At 38.7% G+C, this 23,159-nt stretch overlaps 1 pseudogene; it reads left to right on the top strand.

Annotated features, from left to right (window-relative positions):
* Nucleotides 1–2,969: 2,969 nt before the first annotated feature.
* On the top strand, nt 2,970–16,674 carry LOC110913779 (annotated as a pseudogene).
* The last annotated feature ends 6,485 nt before the right edge of the window (nt 16,675–23,159 follow it).

The following is a 23,159-nucleotide window of genomic DNA, read 5'->3' as shown; positions in this document are numbered from 1 at the left end:
TAGATCCTTGCATTTTTCATCTTGTTTAAGTGGTTAATGATGTATCTTGATCAAAATGTTAAGAACCCTAATGAATCTTATGAAGAAGACATGAACATAAACTTGTTAGATGAAGAAATCATGATAAATACAAGTTGTTATGCATGTTTATCATTGTTTGCTAGTAGAAATGATGTGAATCATCATGTAGTCTTGCTAGAACATGATTAAAAACATGATCTAGCAAGATGAGAAAAGTAAGAATGTTAAAGGATGATGGATTATCCACACATAAACTATGAACTTGAATGAATGAATGTTTTTCTTGAAAAATAAGGATCAAAGTGGGTGATAGTCATATAGATCTAAACATCCATGAGTGGTTTTTCAAAAGACCAAGTGAAAAATATAAGTTTCATTAAATATTGGACCTTACAAAAACTAATCACATTTTTGGTGGATAAACAAGTGTAGAAACACTTGTATAAAAAGAAAAGTTTACAAAGAAATATTTTTAGAAAATATGGTTGGAAGTTGTAAACACTTAAAACTCTTTAAAAAAAAAGTTTTTAAAGAACTAATCACATTTTAAAAGGTAACAAGACTTACTAAGTATGCTAGTAAGTTACTACATGATTTTATAAATCTTCAAGTTCATGAGTTTATAGTTTATGCTTGTTTTTGGCAAGATCGGTAAGTAGAGGTTGTATATTGTTGATTGAGAATTGTTTGAATGAATTTTTTTAAAAGAAAATGATATGCTAGTAAGCATGGACACCTCCATTTACAAAGGAAACTCTGGCGAAATTTTCTAAAAATTCCAACACTTAGAAAATATTTTTCTAAACAAGCGTTACAAGTATATTTTATAACTTGTGTTTCGAATATAAACTTCGCCATAATTTTTAGTAACAAACTACAAAGTGTCGGAAGTTGGTTTTTGTAAATAAAAATGGGTAAATATATATTTAGAATATATACCTTATATTAGAACACTTGTGTGGATACTTGTTTATTTTGTGAGATGGTTATATTATTTTAGGGTAAAATAATGTAACTTAACAATATAACTTGACATTTGAATAGTGTGGTATGTGGTAGAAAGCAATGAGTAAATAAACCGTACGTAGGATACGTGTTGTGCATGAGAAACTGATTGTTATCTGTACCTTATTAGGGTGTGCTTGATTTCCTGATTAATAGAGTAATTAATCTAACCGAGCAAACCAAGGTGAGTTCACACACTTTCTAAGGCATGGGATTCCCGGTGGTTGGGAATGGGTTAAAGAATTAAGACGGAACCTACATATCCTCCTTGGGTAGGATATGTACGGCCATCCTCCATAGGTAGGATGCCAATATTAATCCTGCGTATTCTCCTTGGGTAGAATACGTACGTTCGTCCTCCTTGGGTAGGACAACAACCTTAAAACTTACTAAACAAAGCTTTATCATTAAGTCCCTCATTTCATATCGACTTAGTCGCCGAGGCCGATGGCGAGCGGGTCATTAGTTAATAGCGCTATTAGGTTTAACAAACCTCACACCGCGCCGTTCGGACGGGCGTGTACTAATGGACTATGGCAAACTGTCAGTGATGATAGACACTGATGTAGGGCACAACTATTGTTCGTCAGTTGTCGATATCTTAACGGTCTAGTAGTTCACATGGGGAAGCCCCCACTGATTATGGATATGGTTTGGGTAATAAAGAAGGAACTGATTAATCATACTTTCAACTATGGGGTAACCCCCACGGCAAATAAGCCAACGAAAGACAAACCACGTTTTCGGAAACAACTTAAAACTAAACAACCAAACGTGAACTCACTCAACTTTGTTGTTGACTCGTTGTTACATGCCTTACAGGTCGCTAGATGCTTTTGGAGCTTGCACGAGGAGGAGGTTGTTGTGGAATAAGGGTTGTTATGTCCCGTGTTAAACATTTAATCCTTATGAACTTATTGAACCTACGTTTTGTACTTTAAACTTATGAACTATGAACTTATGTTTTGGACTTACGTTTTATGCTTCCGCTGTTTAAGTTGAACTTGGTTACTTTCTTTTGGTCACCAATTGTATTGCGGTTGGTCTTAATTACTTAATTACGTTGTTCAATATGATTGGTGGTTCGATACTGTTCATGTCACGCCTCCAAGCGGTGATACTCCGCATGGTGGATTTTGGGGGGTGTGACAACTATTACAGAATTGACATATTAGTCCCTGAACTTATTACAAAACAACTCAAAGTATTTTCTAATCTAACAGCTATGTTTTATGGGCATGCTTTATCCGGGCTCTATTGGGAAGAAAAGTGGAGCCATGTAGATGCTACCAAAGCAACCATCAATCACATTCTTCCAACAATAATGACCTTTCTGTGGTTTCACGCCCCTAGCCCCTTTTCGTCAACGACGCCCCCATTTTCTCGTTTCTCATGTCTGTGATTTGCCCCAAGCACCAACGATGCCCTACTTGTAATGGTGTTCGTGCCATAATCAGTGGTCATGTGAGTCACGGCAAAAAATGGAGTCAAGGCGAAAATAATAATACATATTGTATGACTTCTTCATCAGGTTCTGACCTTCATACAGCCGTATGATTCTATCGTATGACTTTTTCGTCAGGTAGGTTCTGACCTTTATACAACCCGTATAACCTTTTTTTTCCTATTTATCTGGTGTTTGAATATCATGTTAATTAAGACTTTGACGCTGACTTTTCTATGGTAAAACACTCTGAAAGACACCTTCGTCTTCCCAAATCCAAATAACGATCACCTGCTGCGTCAATAGATGTTCTATTTCTGATTCTATCACTTTAACATCTTCAATCAACTAGTGAATTCAATTCAATCATCTGATTTCAAGTAATCAAAGTATGAAAATACCTTGTTGCACAGTATGTGAAACAAAATACAACGAAGGCGACAGGTGTCCATTATTACTCGACTGCGGCCATGGCATCTGCAAACACTGTTTATCTCGCATGCTCTCATCATCTTCTTCCGATCATTCTCTTTCATGTCGACGCTGCAGCCATGTATCCCTTGTAGGTAACTCCCTTCACTCCTTACGTAAGAATTACACTGTTTTAGCCCTCATTTCTTCGTCCGTTAATCGATATTCCACCGATAACGATACCGATGATGATGATGATCAATTCACGGATAGAGAAAGCCGGAGCTGTAATGGATTGGTTGAGTTAGGGTTAGGGTTTCATAGTTTGAAATTGGTGAAGCGGTTGCTGTTTTCGGAGGAATTAGGGCGGAACAGGGGGGTTGGGATGTGGTTGGGGATGGTTAGTGGGAAGACCGGGAGGTGTCGGCACCGTGTGGCGGTGAAGAAGGTTGGTGGAATTGGGGAAGGGGAGAATGTGGTGCGAGTGGAGAGTGGGCTTGAGGAGTTGAGGCGGAAAGCGATGTGGTGTAGGAATGTGTGTAGGTTTCATGGAGTTGTGAAGGTGGATGGGTGTCTTGGTTTGGTTATGGATAAGTGTAGTGGTTCGGTTGAGACGGAAATGCGAAGCAATGAAGGGAGGCTTACGCTTGAGCAAATCTTGAGGTGTGTTTTTGTTGCGCTTTTAATCATGTGCTTGTTAGAATTCTTGATTTTGAGCTTTATGTTTAAGAAATGTACTTTTTCCCTTAGGATTGATATTAGGGTTTATAAAAGTTATCCAATATAGTTGAATGATCATAAGTTCGTACCCCACTGAGAATCGGTTTTAGTTGGAGTTAACGAATCATGGTTAAGTGTACTAGATAGGATATATAGGGTAGGGTTTATCTGAATTATCTTTAGCATGGTTAGGAGATATGATTTGATTAAGTTTCCTTTGTAACCATCCCGATTGTATTCGGGTATATAGTTAACTAATAATACAAAATACATGAAGAAGTATTCATCATTCTAATGTTCTATGAAGTGGTGGATGTTCGATTATTGTATAAAGTGTGTCAAATGTGTACAAAAATTGTATTATTTCGATATAGTCTAATTTCTTAAATACAATGATTTAGAAGGTTTTATGCATTAAAATACACTAAGCAATTTTGGCCTGTTTGCTGTTATGCTAATTTTTTTGTTATTATTTTGACATGTTAAAGATAAAACATGACAATATGTTTTGGATCGACCCATTCATAAGTAAATGAGTTGAAATTGGCACTTTTGCTTCCTACTAATCACTATGCACTAATAAAGGAGAACATAGAAGAAATGCGGAAATAAAAACGTTTTAACAATTTTACAAGGCCATATGTGGCAAATTAAGAACACATAACGCTACACACCTATAAAAAATAATTTATGTTGGAATAGTTCTTTTTATTAACGTATGAAGCATGCTAGGCAACTTACTCTTATCAATAATTTTAACATCTTTGAAACCCTCCTCCGTCTTTTTAGATGAAAATGGTCATGCAGTGGTTTCGGATTATGGGCTTCCAGCAATTCTAAAGAATCCTGCTTGTGAAAGAGCCCGTTTAGAGTCTGATTCTTCAATAACTCATTTATGCATGGATTGCACGATGCTGAGCCAGCTCCAGAAGTATGGGAGCCAGTAAAGAAACCGTTAAATATATTTTGGGATGATGCGCTCGGTATATCTCCAGAGTCAGATGCTTGGAGCTTTGGCTGTACTTTGGTGGAAATGTGCACTGGTTCTGTTCCGTATGGATGCTCTCTTATTGTAACATACTTTTTAGCAATGTTTTGAAAACCGGACCGGACCGGTTGGACCGGGAACCGGAGGTCTGACCGGTCCGGTTCGGTTTAGGATATTGGACCGGATTTACATTGAACCGGGGTTGGACCGGGAAACCGGCCGGTTGAACCGGGTTATGAAGGGAATAAACCAGATTTTGGCATATTTTTTTCGAAATTCACCATATTAATTTTACGACACCTACCGTTTCTTACATCCGGTCGGACCGATTGTTGGTGCATGCATCTGTCGACTTCGTCTTGTATCGAGTCTTAGTCTTAGATTGTTAGATCAGGGCACGTTTTACAAGAAAACAGGAGATTGTATGTGTCTTAGCTAATAGTTTCGCTTATAGTGACATAGGTAGTTCCGCTTGTATGTCATTGTAGTTCCGCTTGAATGACAGCAGAAGGTTTCGCTTATGTGAGCATGTACATTCAAGCGAAACCTCAGCATATATAAATAGTCTTATAAGCGAAACAGTTGGGATAGTCTTGTAACTCGTACCAAAGTGCTGCCGGATCGAGATTTGGATGTAATCTGTCGACTTCGTCTTGTATCGAGTCTTACTCTTAGATTGTTAGATCAGGGCACGTTTTACGAGAAAAAAGGAGATTGTATGTGTCTTAGCTAATAGTTTCGCTTATAGTGACATAGGATAGGTTCGCTTGAATGTCATTGTAGTTCCGCTTGTATGTCACTTTGAAGGTTTCGCTTATTCGGACTTGACCTTTGAAGCGAAACCCCAAACCCTATATAAGGGTGTCATTCAAGCGAAACATGTAATAGTCTTCAAAACTGTACCGAAGTGCTGCCGGTCCAGGATTTGAATGTACACTGTCAGAAATCAATGCAAATAGAAGTTTAAAGTGATTTGCTAGCTGTTCCTAAGTCAAATACTTATTTTTCGCATCTGTATTTGATAGAATATCCTCTGAACGACTTGTTCGGGTCGAGACACGATCCTACAATTGGTATCAGAGCTTCAGGAGGAGGAGTTCTGCAGATAATAGCTGGAATTCATCAAGATTTCTCATTTCTACACCTTCTTTCTTCAGTTCAAAAGGTTTCACTGGTCAAAATAAGCTCAAAATTTCAAGGATTGTACGTAACAGTATATAGACAAACCCTAGAAAGTTTGGTGTTAAAATTCACATTAAAAATGGGTCAAATTAGCTTCCGAGTTGGTTTCGCTTATACAGATACTTGATAGTTTCGCTTGAAAGGTTCCGCTTCAGGTGACAGTTTGAAGTTTCGCTTGAGTAGTTCCGCTCCAAACTGCTTCATAGTTCCGCTTGAGTGTACGTGGTAGTTCCGCTTATTGATACACTTAGCAGAGGTTCCGCTCAAAAGTTCAGGAGGTTTCGCTTCAAATACAAAGTTACTTTCGCTTCAGTGAACAGCATCAGTCTCGTTCATAAGGTTCCGCTTCAAAGATCAAGTAGTTCCGCTCGTGTGTACTCAGTGGTTTCGCTTCAAAGAACAATCTAGGAGTTTTCGCTTGAGTGAATAGTTTCGCTTTTGTGAACAGTCTGGTCCGCTTATAAGGGCTGTTGTGAAAATTGTTAAAAATTTGAAAATGGACGAGGAATTTTTCAATGCATTTGCTACACCAGTTACCCCAATGAGTATTGTTCAAAACACGATGTTGGAAAACGAAACGGGAACAATGCAAAAACCTCCCAAACTATTGAATATCGAGGAATATAAAGGATGGCAAGAACGGTTTGAAAATTGGGTACAAGCAAACTACTTGGATGCTTGGGAATGTGTGGAAACGAAGTATGTTAGACCAAAGAACGACGATGATGAAGAGGTTGCGATTAAAGATTTGATTGGAGATGATAGGAAGAAATACAAAAACGAGAAAATGATACTAAGTTTGCTACACCAAGCCATAAAGGAAGATATTTTAGTGTTATTGCAGCATAATGGGAGTTCATATTCGATCTGGAAAGCATTAAAATCAAAATTTAAAGGAAGTGAATAGATGGTTAAAAACAAGAAATCACTTCTAAAGAAAGAGTTTGATTTATTTCGTGGATTGAAGAATGAAACTACAAAAGAACTCATTGAACGATATTGTAATTTGGTAATGTGCATGAAAAGATTGAGCATCACAAAAACAAATGATGAACTGATTGAAAAATTGGTTGATGCATTACCCTATGAAACTTGGGGAATGTTTTTGATGATGTTGAGAAACAAAAAGGGGTTTAAAGACTTGACATTGAGCAAATTCATTGAAAAGTTAGAAGCTCGGGAAATGGAGCAGAGAAAGATTGTTAGAATGAAAGATTTTGATGGTGAACAAGACATTGGATTGTATTACAAAGCAGGGGTAAACGCGAAATCTACCAATCCATCTCCAAAAATAGAGACTGTTTTCAATGCCAAGAATTCTCCTGGAGGTTCATCATCAGGATCAAACAGCAAAACAAGTTTCACATCATTTCCGTCTTTTGATCCAAATATTTCAGCAACGAAAAATGGGAAGAAACTTTAGTGCAATATTGTATTAAATCTTGAAAATGATCAAGATTATTCTGAGGAAGTTGCTAAAAACCAAATGTCTTTATTAGGAATGGTTTTGGAATCTTACAGTTGTTTTGTTGCAGGTCGTATCGGGAATCCAATGTTAACCAAGGAAGATTACGACCAGATAGATGCTGAAGAGATGGAGCTGATGGACATAAAATGGTGTTTGGCTAGTGTGTTACGGAGAGTTGAGAAATTCAAGCAGATCACGGGGAGAGATGATCTTCGTGAGGCTAATGTTTCTACTTTAGGTTTTGACAAATCTAAAGTCACTTGTTTTCGGTGCAGGGAGAAAGGTCACTTCAAGAGGGAGTGCACTAACCGTGAAGCAAGTGGAGCTCAGAATCCTTTCAACAACAACAATGATTACTATCGGAAAGCCATCTATCACCAAGTTGGTCAACAATCATCTCAACAACATAAACATCAAGCTCAAACTGCACACGGAAGAGATGTGATTGAAGATACTGGAAAAAGAGCATGTGTGGTTAATCAAGATGAAAAGAAGTCATTCAACTGGGATAAATATATTCCAGATAATGCAAAAGCTTGTTTGATTGATCAAGAAGATGAAAAGCTACCCGAGGGATTTAGCTGGGAGAATTTCTCCTGGGATATTTATATTCCTGATCAAGCTACAGTTCATACAGCTTTTGTTGCCAGAATCGAAGAAGACAGTGATAGCGATGATGGCACTAAGTATTATGCAAAAAGAATGGCTGAACATTTGAAGCAAATGGCAGAAACTGATAGTGAAGATGAGAAAGTCAAGAAGAAAAAGAAGAAGGTGAAAACACCGGTGAGTAGTGATGATGAAACAACTCCGGTGATTCGAAAGAAAGTGAAAGTTCCAGAGTTCAAGATTGATGAAGACGCTGTTGCTAAGAAGAGTCCAATAATTTGTGAAAATTGTGAAGTTGTAAAGAAACAAAATAGTTCTTTGATTCACAATATGAACAGATTAAAGGAATCTTATGATGTGCTCAACAAAGCGATGAACATGTACAATAACACAAGTGAAGAGCAAGCAACTGCGATGAAGACACTTCAAGGAGCATTCATGGTTAAGCAAAAAGTTGTAAACAACTATATTGAGAAGTGTGCTGAACTCGAACAGAAACTTGAACTTCAAAGAATTGAAACTGAGCGAGTTAATCGTTTATTGAAAAGTTACTCATGTTCATCTTATGTCATTGACAGGATTTATCCGATGGCTGAGAGTTTGAAGGCATTTGAAGACGATGAAGTAACTGAAGAAAAGAAAGTTTCAGAAGTAAAGGTTGAAGAAAAGACTCCGGTGAAGAAGATTAAAAAGAAGAAAGACACTGAAAAGATGCCATCTGGTAAGAAACAAGGTGTCAGTTACAACAAATGTCCACCCCCGCTGGAAAACGGATATTTGGCTAGAAACCCAAATGATGAAAGAGTCAAAAAGGCAACGAATTTACAGTGGGAGTCGGAGTCGTCAGTAAACTTACCAGATAGTATTGATGCCGTGTTTACATCGTCCGACACTGATCAACAGTCTCAATTGATGAAGAAAGTTGTGGATCATGTGTTAGAAAACGATGAGATAGAGGAGTCAAAGTCGGAATTCGCGTCAGAGTCAAAGTCTGAGTCAAGCACTTCATGTCTAACAGAAAAACAGGACAAAATAGTTTATGATAGAAAATTTTTGTTATCAAAATCTAATTTGGATGATGGATTGTTCAAAGTTGCATACACTTTGAATGATTCTGACAAATTATATTCTGATGAGGAATTTCCAATAAGAGGTGTCAAAACTGAATTGATAAACAAGGTTTTCAAACTCACAGAAATTAATATTTCTGAAATAAAAGACTTATGTCTTAATGAAAAACCTAAAATATACACCTCAAGAGTACAACAAAGATTAAACAAGAAAAAGAATTACAGTTCTGGTTTAGGTTTTCAAAAGAAATCAAACCATAACGGTAATTTCAAAAAGAAAGGTCTTGGTTTTATTCCTACAGAAAAATGAAAAATATGTTCGTGATTGCCTGAGATTGTTCTAAGGCAATACAATCAAAACAGGGAGTATTTTGTAAACTCAAAGAGAGAGTAGTTGAGTTCGAACCACCAATTGATAGAACAAAATTGTTTCAAGATTCTACATTTGAAATTGATGAGAGTTCGAACAAGTTTTACAAGAAGAGAGCTAAATCTGACAACCAGAAATGGGTTGTTAAGAAGGTTGATGAAAGCTCTAGCGATGATTCTGATAGGTCAAAATCAGAGGAGCTATCTTCAGGCGATGAAACTGATTCTATAAAATCAGTTGAGCCACAAGTTGTTTCAAAATGTGAAGCTGATGTAAAAGATGAAAAATCAGTTCCGATTGTGAATGATGAGGAGTTTCCATCACTCCGGGCTGAGAATTATAAAAAGAAAATTGGTAAAACTGAAATTTCTAATCAATTTTATAATGATCATCAGGAATTTGATGCTGAGAAGGTTTTTAACCCCAAAGTTCAACATATCTTTGGTAAGATGATTGATCGAAAAGTCAAAGGGGTTAAAGAATTTTATGAGAAGAAAACAAAGATAGAAAAGGTTGAACCATCCCTAGTTTGTGACTGGGATGGTACATATTATGAACAATGAGTCTCAGGACTTGCCGGAGCTCCCAGGTTGGTAAATGTGGAGCATGAATCGGCATCTTTCTTGAGATTTATTCGGTAATGTCAATCATTCGAATGGTAAAGAGGTTTGTTTATGTTTGTTGTACAAGTAATTAGATGATTTGATTGCACATGGTAAATCAAGGACATTAAGTTGTACTTGTATTTTCCTACAATTTGTTGAGAGACAAGATGATGATGAACCACCTCCCCGTTCCTACAAGTGGTAAAATCAATCAAACTTATTTTCCGGAAAAACCATTTTGATTAAAACAAACTTAAGTGTTTTGAAATCTAAATGGGAAAATAGTTTGTTGATAGAGGGAGTTCTGATTGTTTATGCCAAGTGAATGGCGATCTGAAGTGATTTGATATCAGTTGTCATATTTCTATACAGTTTGTTTTGAATTTACTTCAAGTGGGTCAAGAGCTTAGTTTGTTTTCATATTTTCTTTAATGTGTTTGCATTTTAGGGGGAGTAGAAAATTTTAGAAAATCCAAAAACATTAGAAAATTTGAAAAAGCCAAAAACATGATAAAACTGAAAAATGAGTTTTGTTGCATAAAAGAGGAAATGATAGTACATCAGTGGACTATCACAACACGCTAAAGAAATGCAATGTTTAAAAGTTATAAACAATCTTACTGCGGATGTGTCAGTAGGTTTTCGCACACTTAGTAAATTGAAACGAGATATAAACCTAAATTCAAACTTGCTTGATTCGTGGGTAACTATTCTTGGATATATGGGTAACCCCCGAAATCTTGTTTGAAAGGTCCCTTATTCTGAGATACTAGGTCTTTATACTCAGTGATATCTGGGGTATTATTCCGGGACTTCTGCTGTATGGAAGTACTGACCTAGTCCCCGAATAATACTTAAAGCTTTGAAATATAAGCTCGCCCTCAGCAAGCTGATGAAACAATAAAATTGATAGTCGCTGCTGTTGTAACAAAAGATCCTCTAAAGGGGACCCACCAAAAGTCGAAGCCGTCATCTCTCTGCGTATACGGAAGTATCGACCTGAGCTCTCACGGCCCTCGCACATAGCTCCTTTACAGATATCATTTGTGGTATATTCACCTGTAAGACTGAATATTGGGATCTGGATACAGGAGTATATTCAAGTGGAGTGATACACAATTAAGTTTAAGTTCCTAAAACATTAATATCGTATCTCGAATCGATTGAAATTTGTGTGAAAATTTAAAGTGGATCAATATATTGACAATCTAGGTAAATTGTTTAGAACTGAGAATGCTTAAAACTTAACGGTGTTGATGATATGTCTCAAAAACTGATATGATCCTCTTGCACGAACTCACAAAATATTTTTGTCATAAAACTTATGTATGTGGTAGAGTTTTGTTCAGGAAAAGTCATTATTTGAGGGGGAGTGAATGTTGGAGCTGAGAAATTCAAAAGATGTCAACATCAAAGTGAGAGAGTCTGTTGGTGATAAAAGAGAGAAAAATGAAGATAGAGAGAGAGAAGCTCAGAGACTGATCAAGACTGAAGACGTGAAGACACAGCATTGTCATGACTCGATAGTCGACTCGTCAACATCTGAGGGGGAGTCTGTTGGTGCATGCATCTGTCGACTTCGTCTTGTATCGAGTCTTAGTCTTAGATTGTTAGATCAGGGCACGTTTTACGAGAAAACAGGAGATTGTATGTGTCTTAGCTAATAGTTTCGCTTATAGTGACATAGGATAGGTTCTCTTGAATGTCATTGTAGTTCCGCTTGTATGTCACTTTGAAGGTTTCGCTTATTCGGACTTGACCTTTGAAGTGAAACCCCAAACCCTATATAAGGGTGTCATTCAAGCGAAACATGTAATAGTCTTGAAAACTGTACCGAAGTGCTGCCGGTCCAGGATTTGAATGTACACTGTCAGAAATCAATGCAAATAGAAGTTTAAAGTGATTTGCTAGCTGTTCCTAAGTCAAATACTTATTTTTCGCATCTGTATTTGATAGAATATCCTCTGAACGACTCGTTCGGGTCGAGACACGATCCTACACCGGTACCGGTCGAACCAATGGACCAGTGACCAGACCGGTTCGACGTCCGGTCCGGTTTTGAAAACACTACTTTTCAGATTTTGTTTTTTTGCTATGAAGGTGTGATTACCTGAAATTAAAAGTTGGCGTTCCTTTGGTAGGTGGGCTGGTTTAAATACCGATGAAATATATCGGGCAGTTGTCAAGGCCAAGCGGCAGCCTCCGCAATATGCAAGTGTTGTAGGTGTTGGAATACCGAGGGACCTGTGGAAAATGATTGGCGATTGCTTGCAGTTCAAGGCAATCTAAAAGACCGTCTTTTAGTTCTATGCTAGCAATATTTCTCCAGCAACTGCAAGAGATACCTCGTGAGCCTCTTGCAAGCCCAGATATGTAAGGCATAATTATTAGAAGTCACAAATTACAATAAATAAAGTTATTAATGTTTTCATAAACAGTAAGGGTAAAGTAAACTTGCCTATTTACGCCTTCCTTTAACCTAAGTGATTTTTACTTCCAAACTCTACTCTTTATTTTTGCAAAAATGTTTTTATAATATTAAAATTCATCAATGTTCCAATGTCCGGACTGATTATCGGATTGTTACCGCTTCAAACAACAAAAGCACATCCAACTATTATTCTTCATGATCTGTATTTATTACAGATAATTGCAACTTACACACACATGCATGTTGCATATGATTCATTAGACACATTTATATTTTTCTCTCAAAATGTACTGATGTAACTATACTCCCAAAAGCAAATGGGATGTCATCTTCTCCTTCAACTAACTTAGAAGCCATGCACAATTACCAAAGTATTCTACATAAAATGATTTGGGAAGGCAATGTTAATGGTGTGAGGTCAGTACTTAGTAGTCCCTTTGTATGTGCTTTATAATGCTTACTTTTGATGTTTTTTTCCGTTTAATGATATGTAATACGGTTCCTCTTATGTCTTAAAGTGAGTTGTTAGCAAGGGCCTCATCAAAAAACAATGGCAACTCATTTCGTTCTCTGCTTGAAGCACAAAATGCTGATGGTCAAACTGCTCTTCATCTGGCATGCAGACGGGGCAGTGCTGAACTTGTTGAGGCTATTTTGAGTTATCCAGAGGTCAACGTTGATGTTCTTGATAAAGATGGGGACCCACCACTTGTCTTCGCGCTTGCAACTGGATCCCCAGAATGCGTTCGGGCCCTTCTTAGTAGATATGCTAATGTCAGATCTGGGCTGAGGGACGGGTTTGGCCCGTCTGTTGCTCATGTCTGTGCATATCATGGCCACCCCGATTGCATGCGCGTAAGTGTTTTAACAAACTTTACTTATCAATATATTGGTTTTGATTGTGTTTTGACTCAAACGGGTCAAATTGGTCGAACGTATTGAAAGCCACCCTAAATCTATATATATTGTATACAACCCTCTTAATCTATTGATCATAATAATATTGTTAATAAATAATAACAGGAATTGCTATTGGCTGGTGCCGATCCAAATGCAATTGATGATGAAGGTGAATCTGTACTGCATAGAGCCGTGACAAAAAAGTATACAGAATGTGCTCTTGTTATATTAGAACATGGGGGCTGTAAATCTATGGGTATTTTAAACTCGAAGAATCTAACGTAAGTACACAATCAAATTTCCTTTTTTCTTATAGATGTATGTGTCCTAATAAATTGGTTTTACAACGGCATAGGCCTCTACACTTATGTGTCACAACATGGAATGTAGCCGTTGTGAAAAGATGGATTGAAGCTGCATCTTCTGAAGAAATTGCTGAAACGATAGATGTACCTAGTCCTGTAGGCACTGCATTGAGTATGGCAGCTGCTTTAAAGAAAGGCCATGAAGCCAGTACGTTTAATCTTATTACTTGTTTAATTTTCTTTGAAAAGATTATTCTTGATGTATTCAATTTTGTTGCACAGATGGTAGAGAACTGGTGCAGATACTGCTTGCTGCTGGAGCTGATGCTACAGCACAAGACACGTAGCATGGGCGGACAGCTTTGCATGCTGCCGCTATGATTAATGATATCAAGTTGGTTAAGGTAGGCCAGGTGGCAATTCTGAACCATTTGTTTATGAATGGGTTGATTTGGGTATTATCTATCTAAACGGATCAAAAATGCCAGATTTAAATAATTAGCTGAAAAGGAAACGGGTCAAGTACGTCAAACGTGTTGAAAGTCCTCTGAAGTGTAAATTGTTTTATTCAAAATTTACTAGTTCCATTGTTATTGTGATTGCATGGTTTTTGCCATCATTTTCTATATACAACATATCCAAACACCAAATCACTGTAGCGAAGGTCACATCAGCTACAGTGATTTGGATTTTTTTTTCTTTTTTGGTTTTGTTTTTTTCTTTTCTTTTTTGGTTTTCCCCTTTTTCTCCGAGTGAATTGCAAGAACTGTCATTTATCTTTATGGCTCTTTGCAGGCGGTGTCCTTTATGTTTAAAATTGACGAGTTTTGTCCTTTATGTTTAAAAATCAAGCACGTTTTACCCTTTGGGCCTAACCCAGTTAGTTTTTTTCGTTAAATCTTGTCATGTGCCTTGCACATGAGGGCAGTTTTGTCATTTTAACGAAGCAGGGACTAACTGTGTAAATAACTTAAAAAAAGGTTTAGAAAAAAAAATTATATACACACACAAAAAAAACTTTACTCTCTCAATCTCCAAACTCCCCTCTCTCTAAACTCTTCAGAACTGTGAGTGTTGAAAACCGACTATCACAATCATCTTCATCATCTCATCATTTCACCATCCAAATATTGAAGAAACACGACAGAGGAACGAATAAAGAGCCGGACGGCGATTGTTTGAGTGGCGCCGGAGGTGAGCCCGGTGGCGATTGTCTGAGTGGAGGTTCGAATCAGGTGGTTTTGTCGAAGACAGAGAGGGTTTTGGGTGTTAAATCTAGAGGGAAAATTCATAAATGATGTTTTGAATTTCTGTGATTGAATTTTACATCTAAAATGTTGTAAAGTTGATGTGTTAGGGTTGCATCGGTGGTGAGTGGGGTTGCAGCAGTTGTGGGAGATGATGGTGGGGTTGCAACGGTGGTGGTGACGGCAGGTGGTGGGGCGGTAGCGGGTGGAGATGTGTGTGTGGTGGCTGGGATAGAAAGAGGGGAGAGGAGTGATGGTGGTGGCGCTGCGACGGTAGAGGAGTGGCGGGTTGTGGCGCTACTCCGGTAACCGGAGTAGCGATCTGTTGTTTGTTGTAGGTGATGAAAAGGGGATGAAATTAAAAAGAAGCCATTGAAATGAGGATTGAAGAAAATTTCTTCTTATTTGTAGATCTTGTTGTTGCTACTGCTTGCAATATTCAGAGAGATGTTATTATATGTGGTTGAAGGCTAAGTTTCGAGAATGAGAATGAAGGGGTGGGTGGTAGTGGAGTGGTGCGTCGGATGGTGGTGGTTTGGCAGGTGGTAGAGTGGATGGTGGTAGTGTGGGGTTGAGAGAGATAGAGCTGTGAGAAATAGAGAGAGTAGAACCTGCAAATGGTTTAATATTTCTTGAAAACCTTTTTTAAGTATTTTTTTAATAAATGGTTAGATATTTATGTTATTTACATAACCAGTCCCTGCATTGGTGAATTGACAAAAAAGCCCTCATGTGCAAGGCACATGACTAGATTTAACAGAAAAAATTAGCTGGGTTAGGCCCAAAGGACAAAACGTGCAAGATTTTTAAACATAAAGGACAAAACTCGTCAATTTTAAACATAAAGGACACCGCCTGCAAAGAGGCATAAAGATAAAGGACAATTCTTGTAATTCACTCCTTTTTCTCCTCTTAACTTTCAGCATTGTCACTTACACCCCTTGCCTTTATAAAAACTTTGTAAAATGTCATTTTGACCCCCTCGAGCTTTATGTGTTTATTTTTATGTACGTGGGTCAAATATAAAATGTTTTTGTTCTTATTTTTATATATGTTTTCGGTTGGTCTACGTTTTAGCAATACGTTTTCGTGCTTATTATTATGTATGTTTTCGGTTGGTCTACGTTTTGTCATATATAATACGTTTTCACTACACGGTATAAATTCGATTTACTTTACGTTTCAACGTTGTCGCAATGTGTGATACCATTTTTTAACTTAAAAAATACTATTTTCTTACGCGCTTTATTTAAGTACATTTCAGTATAAATCCAAGTTGGTTCACGTTTTGATGTAATTTTTTCTTGGTAATGAGTGAGGTGAAATATAATATGTTTTCGTGCTTATTTTATGCATGTTTTCAGTTGGTCTACGTTTTGACGTACGTTTTGCTCGGAAACGAGTTGGGTCAGATATTTGACAGTACAAATTTGAGTTACTTTAAGTTTCAGTGCCGCCGCAAAGCGCAGCGGGTCAAAATACTAGTTTAACAATTAACACATTATTTATTTATAAAAAAAAAAACTTTAATTTTTGTTGGAACAGATTATTCTTGATGCTGGTGTTGATGTAAATATAAGGGACATGCAAAACACTATTCCTTTACATGTGGCATTGGCAAGAGGAGCAAAATCATGTGTCGGGTTGCTTCTTTCTGCAGGAGCAAATTGTAACTTACAGGTAGGTACTCATCCCCCACTAAACCTACAAAAACTAGCAATTCAGAACTAAATTAAGTTACAGAATAATGTTATGCTTAACATCTTTTTCAGGATGATGAAAGTAACAATGCTTTTCATATAGCCGCCGATACGACGATGATACGTGAAAATCTTGAGTGGATAATTGTTATGCTTAAATATCCAGGGGCTGTGGTAGAAGTTAGGAATCACAGGTAGTATCCAGCTTACATAATTTCCATTCCAATTGATTAATTTTAACTTTAAACAATATGTTTTATTGTCTAAGAAATACTACATTCGTGATAAAAACCAAAGAGGAAAAGAGATAAAAACTGAATTCTTCACATTCATTCTATTCAACATTACAATATATAGGTAAACACAAGTGTAAACCCTAAAACCCATAAGTATTGGGTTGGGCCTAAAATGTCTGGTTTATAACACTCCCCCTCAGACATTTAGAATTATACACAGTTTAACAACATACTTCAGGATGATGTTAAATAGGTACTTCAGGACCGGAATAAATAAACTGATGCTACTGGATCAGCTATGCTGCCTCATTAAAAACCTTACTAAGAAAACCCAGTGGGACAAAACTTAGTTAAGGGAAAAAGAGTAAAGCGTGTATAATTCTCCCCCTGAATTCAACAAACATCTTTCAATCTACGACGACCGATCTTGTGTGTAGCTGCTCAAAACTGCTTCTAGGTAAAGATTTCGTGAACAGCTCAGCTAGATTTTCACTTGACTTAATCTGGCGAACATCAATTTCCCCTTCCTTTTGCAAGTCATATGTTGAGAAAAATTTTGGTGAGATGTGCTTTGTTCGATCACCCTTGATATAACCTTCTCTGATCTGAGCTATGCAAGCAGTGTTGTCTTCATAAATAATTGTCGGCTCCTTCTTGATCTGTTCTAATCCGCATGCTTCTTGTATGTGATTAATCATTGATCTCAACCACACGCATTCTCGACCAGCATCATATAGTTCTATCAATTCGGCATGATTTGATGATGTTGTTGTAAGTGTTTGCTTAGTTGACTTCCAAGAAATTGATGTGCCGCCATATGTGAATACATAACCTGTCTGAGATTTTGCTTTGTGAGGATCTGATAGATATCCGGCATCCGCATACCTAACAAGCTAGGACTTTTGATCTTTCTGATAGAAAAGACCTAAATCTTGTGTCCCGCAAATATACCGGAATATATGTTTTACGCCATTCCAGTGTCTACGTGTTGGATTCGAACTGTATCTCGCTAGTACATGTACCGCAAATGCAATGTCAGGTCTTGTGTTATTTGCGAGATACATAAGTGCACCGATCGCGCTTAAGTACGGTACTTCTGGACCAAGTACTTCTTCGCCTTCTTCTTGAGGGCGATAAGGATCCTTGTGTGGATCTAGTGGTCGGGCAACCATAGGTACGCTAAACGGATGTGCTTTATCCATATTGAGACGTACTAACATCTTCTAGATGTAGTTTGATTGATGGACAAATGTGCCATTGCACAAATACTCAAATTGTAGTCCGATGCATACTTTTGTCATACCAAGATCTTTCATCTCAAATTCCTTCTTTAATAACTGAGCAGCTTTCTCTATCTCTTCAGGAGATCCGATGATGTTGATATCGTCAACATAGACTGCTATTATAGTGAAATTTGAGAGTGATCGTTTTATAAAGACACATGGACTGATTACATCAGACTTGTATCCTTCCTTTTCGAGATATTCACTAAGTCGATTGTACCACATACGACCAGATTGTTTGAGACCATATAAAGATCTCTGGAGCTTTATAGAACACATATCTCGAGGTGTTGATTTTAATGCTTCAGGCAATTTTAATCCTTTAGGGATTTTCATGTAGATGTCATTTTCAAGTGTCCCGTATAAGTATGCGGTGACGACATCCATTAGTCTCATATGAAGTCCTTCAGAGATTGTGAGGCCGAGTAGGAACCTAAGGGTTATCGCATCCACTACAGGGGAATACGTTTCCTCATAATCAACTCCTGGGATTTGGGAAAACCCTTGTGCTACAAGTCGAGCCTTATATCGTACAATCTCATTCTTTTCATTTCTCTTTATTGCAAACACCCATTTATAACCTACTGGTTTGACGTCTATGGGCGTTCGGACTACAGGTCCGAAAACATGTCGCTTTTCGAGCGAATTTAGTTCGGCATTTATGGCTTCTTGCCATCTTGGCCAATCATTTCTGTGCATGCACTCTTCTAAAGTTTTAGATACGTAATCATTTTCATTGATTACATCCGTTGCTATAGCATATGCGAATATATCATCAACACGTGTTTTATTCCGGTTCCACATTGTACTATCTTGTACATAATTAATAGAGATCTCAATTTCGTTCGGTACCGGTTTTTCTTCTGAAACTTCATTTTCCTCTGGATTCATAGTTGTCTCTTCTGGGACATTTACCTCTACCGAGGTTTCACTTATAATCTTTTGTGAGTTTTCACCAACTGCGTTACTTTGCTCTTTTCGTTTTCGTGGGTTTTTTTTTCTTTGGAACCGATTGGTCTCCCACGCTTTCGTTGTATAGCAATCGCTTCTGGGATTACTTCGTTTATTTTTTATGGATAATAGTGGCATGACACTGCGTGACTTGTTGGAGGGCCTTCCCCGCGAGTGGATTTCAGAAGATCTGATGGAAGCACTTGCAAACAAAGGGGTCCATTTGTTTCCTACAGTGTTAGTTCATTTGTTTACTTTAATTTTCTTGCATCTTTTTGTATGTCGACTTAATTTTTTGTTATAAAATGTCATCTTTAGATATCAAGTAGGTGACTGGGTGAAATTCAAAAGCACAGTCGCCACCCCGATATACGGATGGCAAGGTGCAACACAGACGAGTGTTGGTTTCGTTCAGAGTGTCCCAGATACGGATAATCTGTTTGTATCGTTCTATTCTGTTCTGGTGAAGAACGTGAAGCTCGTGTTCTTGTATTAGAATATATCGATAGAATAATTGTTTAATATGTTTAATATTTTCCCTTCCTTTTTTATCTCCTATTTTATCTAGGTTACCTTGGCCTATATATTGTATTGCTTTCTCTTCTTTTTATCATTCAATAAAATCAATCATCTTATTCACGTTGATTTGGTATCAGAGCCAAATCAGCTCCAATTTTTTTTTCCTCTCAACCCTAAAACTGCCCAAATCAGCTCTAATTTTTTTTCCTCTCAACCCTAAAACTGCTGTAACCTACTGCCGCTGCTTCTTTTCTGCCGACGTAACCTCCGGCCACAACCAAACTCAATTCCTTTTCAATGGCGGCGATTATCATGTTCTCCAGTCAAGAAAAGACGACCCACAACTCTCACAAATTCCCCTTCACCCTCAAACCTACGAACTACGGCTATTGGCGCTCCATGATCGAGTCCTTTTTAACATCACATAACCTTTTCGGTTATGTTGACGGAACTATTCCCTGCCCAGAAAAGACTGTAACTGTTGCCACGACAACCACTGATAACCCTAGTTATCTTCCTTGGATCTCCAATGACGCTCATATTCGAACGCTTCTTATTTCTACTGTTTCTGAAGAGTCTTATCAGCACGTTCAGGGCAAAACTTCCCGTGAAGTTTGGTTATCTTTGGAACAGGCTTATGCTCCTGTCACGGCATCTCATGAATTCACGTTAAAAAGTCAACTTCTTTGGATTACCATGAAGGGCGATGAGAAGCCCATTGATTACCTATGTCGCGCAAAAGAATATGCTAACGCGCTTGCCAATATTGGAGAACCGGTCACCGACAAAGACCTTGTTATGTTAACTCTTGCATGATTACGAGACGAGTACAATGGTCTCAAAGGAAGTCTTCTGGGTCGCAAACCGCCTGTTACGTTTCATGAAATTTATGGCTTACTATGTGATCATGACTTTTTGGTCACCAAACTGATGAATCCTAACCCACAGGCCATGCTCGCTGCTGCTGCCTCTTCATCCGCTCCACAATTTGCAGCTCCACAGCCCTACATGGCTGCTGCCCCCTCTTTTTCACTACAACCGAATGTGGAATAGCTCCAGCAACAACTCCAAAGCCTTCAATTGATGGTTGCTCAATTGGGACAGCAGCTAAATCCATCTTTTTCCAACCGTCCCCAAGCTTATTTTGGCTCTCGCGCCTCCAACAACAGCCGTGGTGGAGACAACAATCGTGGTTATTCTCGAGGCAACTCCCGTGGCTCCTACACTCCCCGGTCTGCAACTAATGGTGGCACTCGACAATTTTCATGGGCTTCAACTCAGAATACCGTCTACGGTCACTACAACCGTTGCGAGATCGGTCATCTGCCGTCTCAGTGTCCAACTCAGCAAAATCAGCAATCTCGGCCCTCACCTCAGGCCAATTTTTCAGCCTTTTCGGATGCCGCATCATCCTCTGGGAGTGCTTGGAAGCCTGACACTAGAGCCACTCATCACGCCACTCCGGATTTATCAAGCTTGGACAACTCCGAGGCATATTATGGTAACGATTCCTTACTTGTTGGCAATGGTAATTCTATACCTATTTTTCACATTGGCTCATCCAAAATTTATTCCCCAAACAAAACCTTTAAACTTTCAGATATTCTTCATGTTCCTGAACTCAAACAAAACCTGTTATCTGTTCAAAAATTTTGTCTTGACAATGATGTTTTCTTTGAATTTCACTCTGCTTATTTTGTTGTGAAGGACGAGTCTACACGCACTTCCCTCCTAACGGGCCCCAGTGACCAGGGATTATACTCTATCCGCCTTCCACAACTCAAGTCTCTACCCAAGGTTGCCTTCACTGCTGTCAAAGCTCCTTCGGACATTTGGCATCAACGTCTAGGACATCCTCATGCTCAAGTCTTTAATTTCATTGTTTCTCATTCTTCTTTACCTATTTCGAATAAACTTTCTAGTAATTTATGTTCCTCTTGTCAAATGGGAAAGTCCTCTAAATTGCATTTACCTGGTTCTACTTTTAAAAGTCATAATATTTTGGATCTTGTGTATTGTGATGTTTGGGGTCTTTCTCCTTCACCGTTTCTTGACGGTCACCGTTATTTTTTGTTATGTGTTGATCACCACACTCGTTATATGTGGATTTATCCGCTAACCCAAAAATCTGATGTTTGCACTATCTTAACCAATTTCATCACTATGACTGAACGTCAATTCAACACAAAATTAAAATGCATTCAATCCGATTGGGGGGTGAATTTCGAACTCTCACCAATCTGTGTCGCAACCTTGGCATCATCCATCGTCGTTCTTGCCCTCACACCAGTGAGCAAAATGGATTCGTTGAACGACGCCATCGGCACGTTGTTGAAACGGGCCTCTCCTTAATGGCTTAATCGAGCCTTCCTCAACGCTTCTGGAACTTCGCTTTCGAAACAGCCGTTTATCTTATAAATCGGCTTCCGTCACGTGTCTCTTCTCATAAGTCCCCTTTTGAACATATTTTTCATCGAAAACCCGACTACTCCTTCCTCCGAGTCTTTGGCTCTCAATGCTTTCCTTACCTTCGTTCTTACAATCGACATAAAATCGATTTCCGTTCAACCCCTTGTGTCTTTCTTGGCTATAGCCTCTCCCACCATGGCTATCAGTGCTTTGACCCTCTCACCGAACGCATTTATATTGCACGCCATGTTCGCTTTAATGAACATGTGTTTCCTTACCAACCCTCACCAACACCCAATCCCTCTCCACCATCTACTTCACCATATACTTCCATCTTCCCTAACCCGCCACCCGACTTTGCCACCGAGCCCCCTATCCCTCCTACCCAACCGGCTCCACCTACTCCACCTCCACCAACCTCACCCACTCCACCTACGGCCCCGCCTACCTCCGCCCCAATTCAAACCGAGCCCCACCATCAATCCACTGCCCCACAAAACACATCCCAAAACACGACTCAAAACCCATCCACTACTCGATCTCGCCCCTCAAATCTTCGGCCACACCCCAAACAACCTGACCGGTATAACCCAGCCGCCTACACGGCTACCACCTCATCCACCCTACCTGTTGAACCCACCAGTTTTACCATTGCTAATAAGTATGCTGAATGGCGTCATGCTATGTCCGAGGAATTGGACGCGCTTCATAAGAATGGAACGTGGACACTTGTGCCCGTTGTGCCCAATTCTAACATTGTTGATTGTAAATGGGTCCACAGATTAAAAACTGATGAAAACGGTAAGATTAGCAGGTATAAAGCTCGCCTTGTTGCAAAAGGCTTCCATCAACAGCATGGTGTGGACTATCATGAGACGTTTAGTCCTGTTATCAAACCTGCTACCATCCGAACCATCTTGTCCTTGGCTGTAACTAACCAGTGGCCCTTGCGACAGTTGGATATTCAGACCGCTTTTCTGCACGGTGATCTTGAGGAAACTGTCTATATGCGCCAACCGCCGGGTTTTGTTGATCCCACCAGACCTGATCATGTTTGTCTTCTCAACAAATCCTTATATGGTCTTAAGCAAGCTCCTCGTGCTTGGTTCAACAAGTTGTCTAGTGCTCTTCATCAACTGGGGTTTTATGGGTCCAAAACAGATCCATCACTGTTTATTCTCAACTCATCGGGCTCCTTGGTCTATCTTCTTGTGTATGTTGATGATATTATCATCACGGGTAATAATCCGGCCACGATAACTCAGCTTATTACTCGTCTTGATTC

This window comes from Helianthus annuus, chromosome 15 (genome assembly GCF_002127325.2).
Source record: "Helianthus annuus cultivar XRQ/B chromosome 15, HanXRQr2.0-SUNRISE, whole genome shotgun sequence".
NCBI lineage: Eukaryota > Viridiplantae > Streptophyta > Magnoliopsida > Asterales > Asteraceae > Helianthus > Helianthus annuus.
The sequence above is the reverse complement of the archived record's forward strand: the minus strand, read 5'-3'. Positions and strand labels throughout refer to the sequence as shown.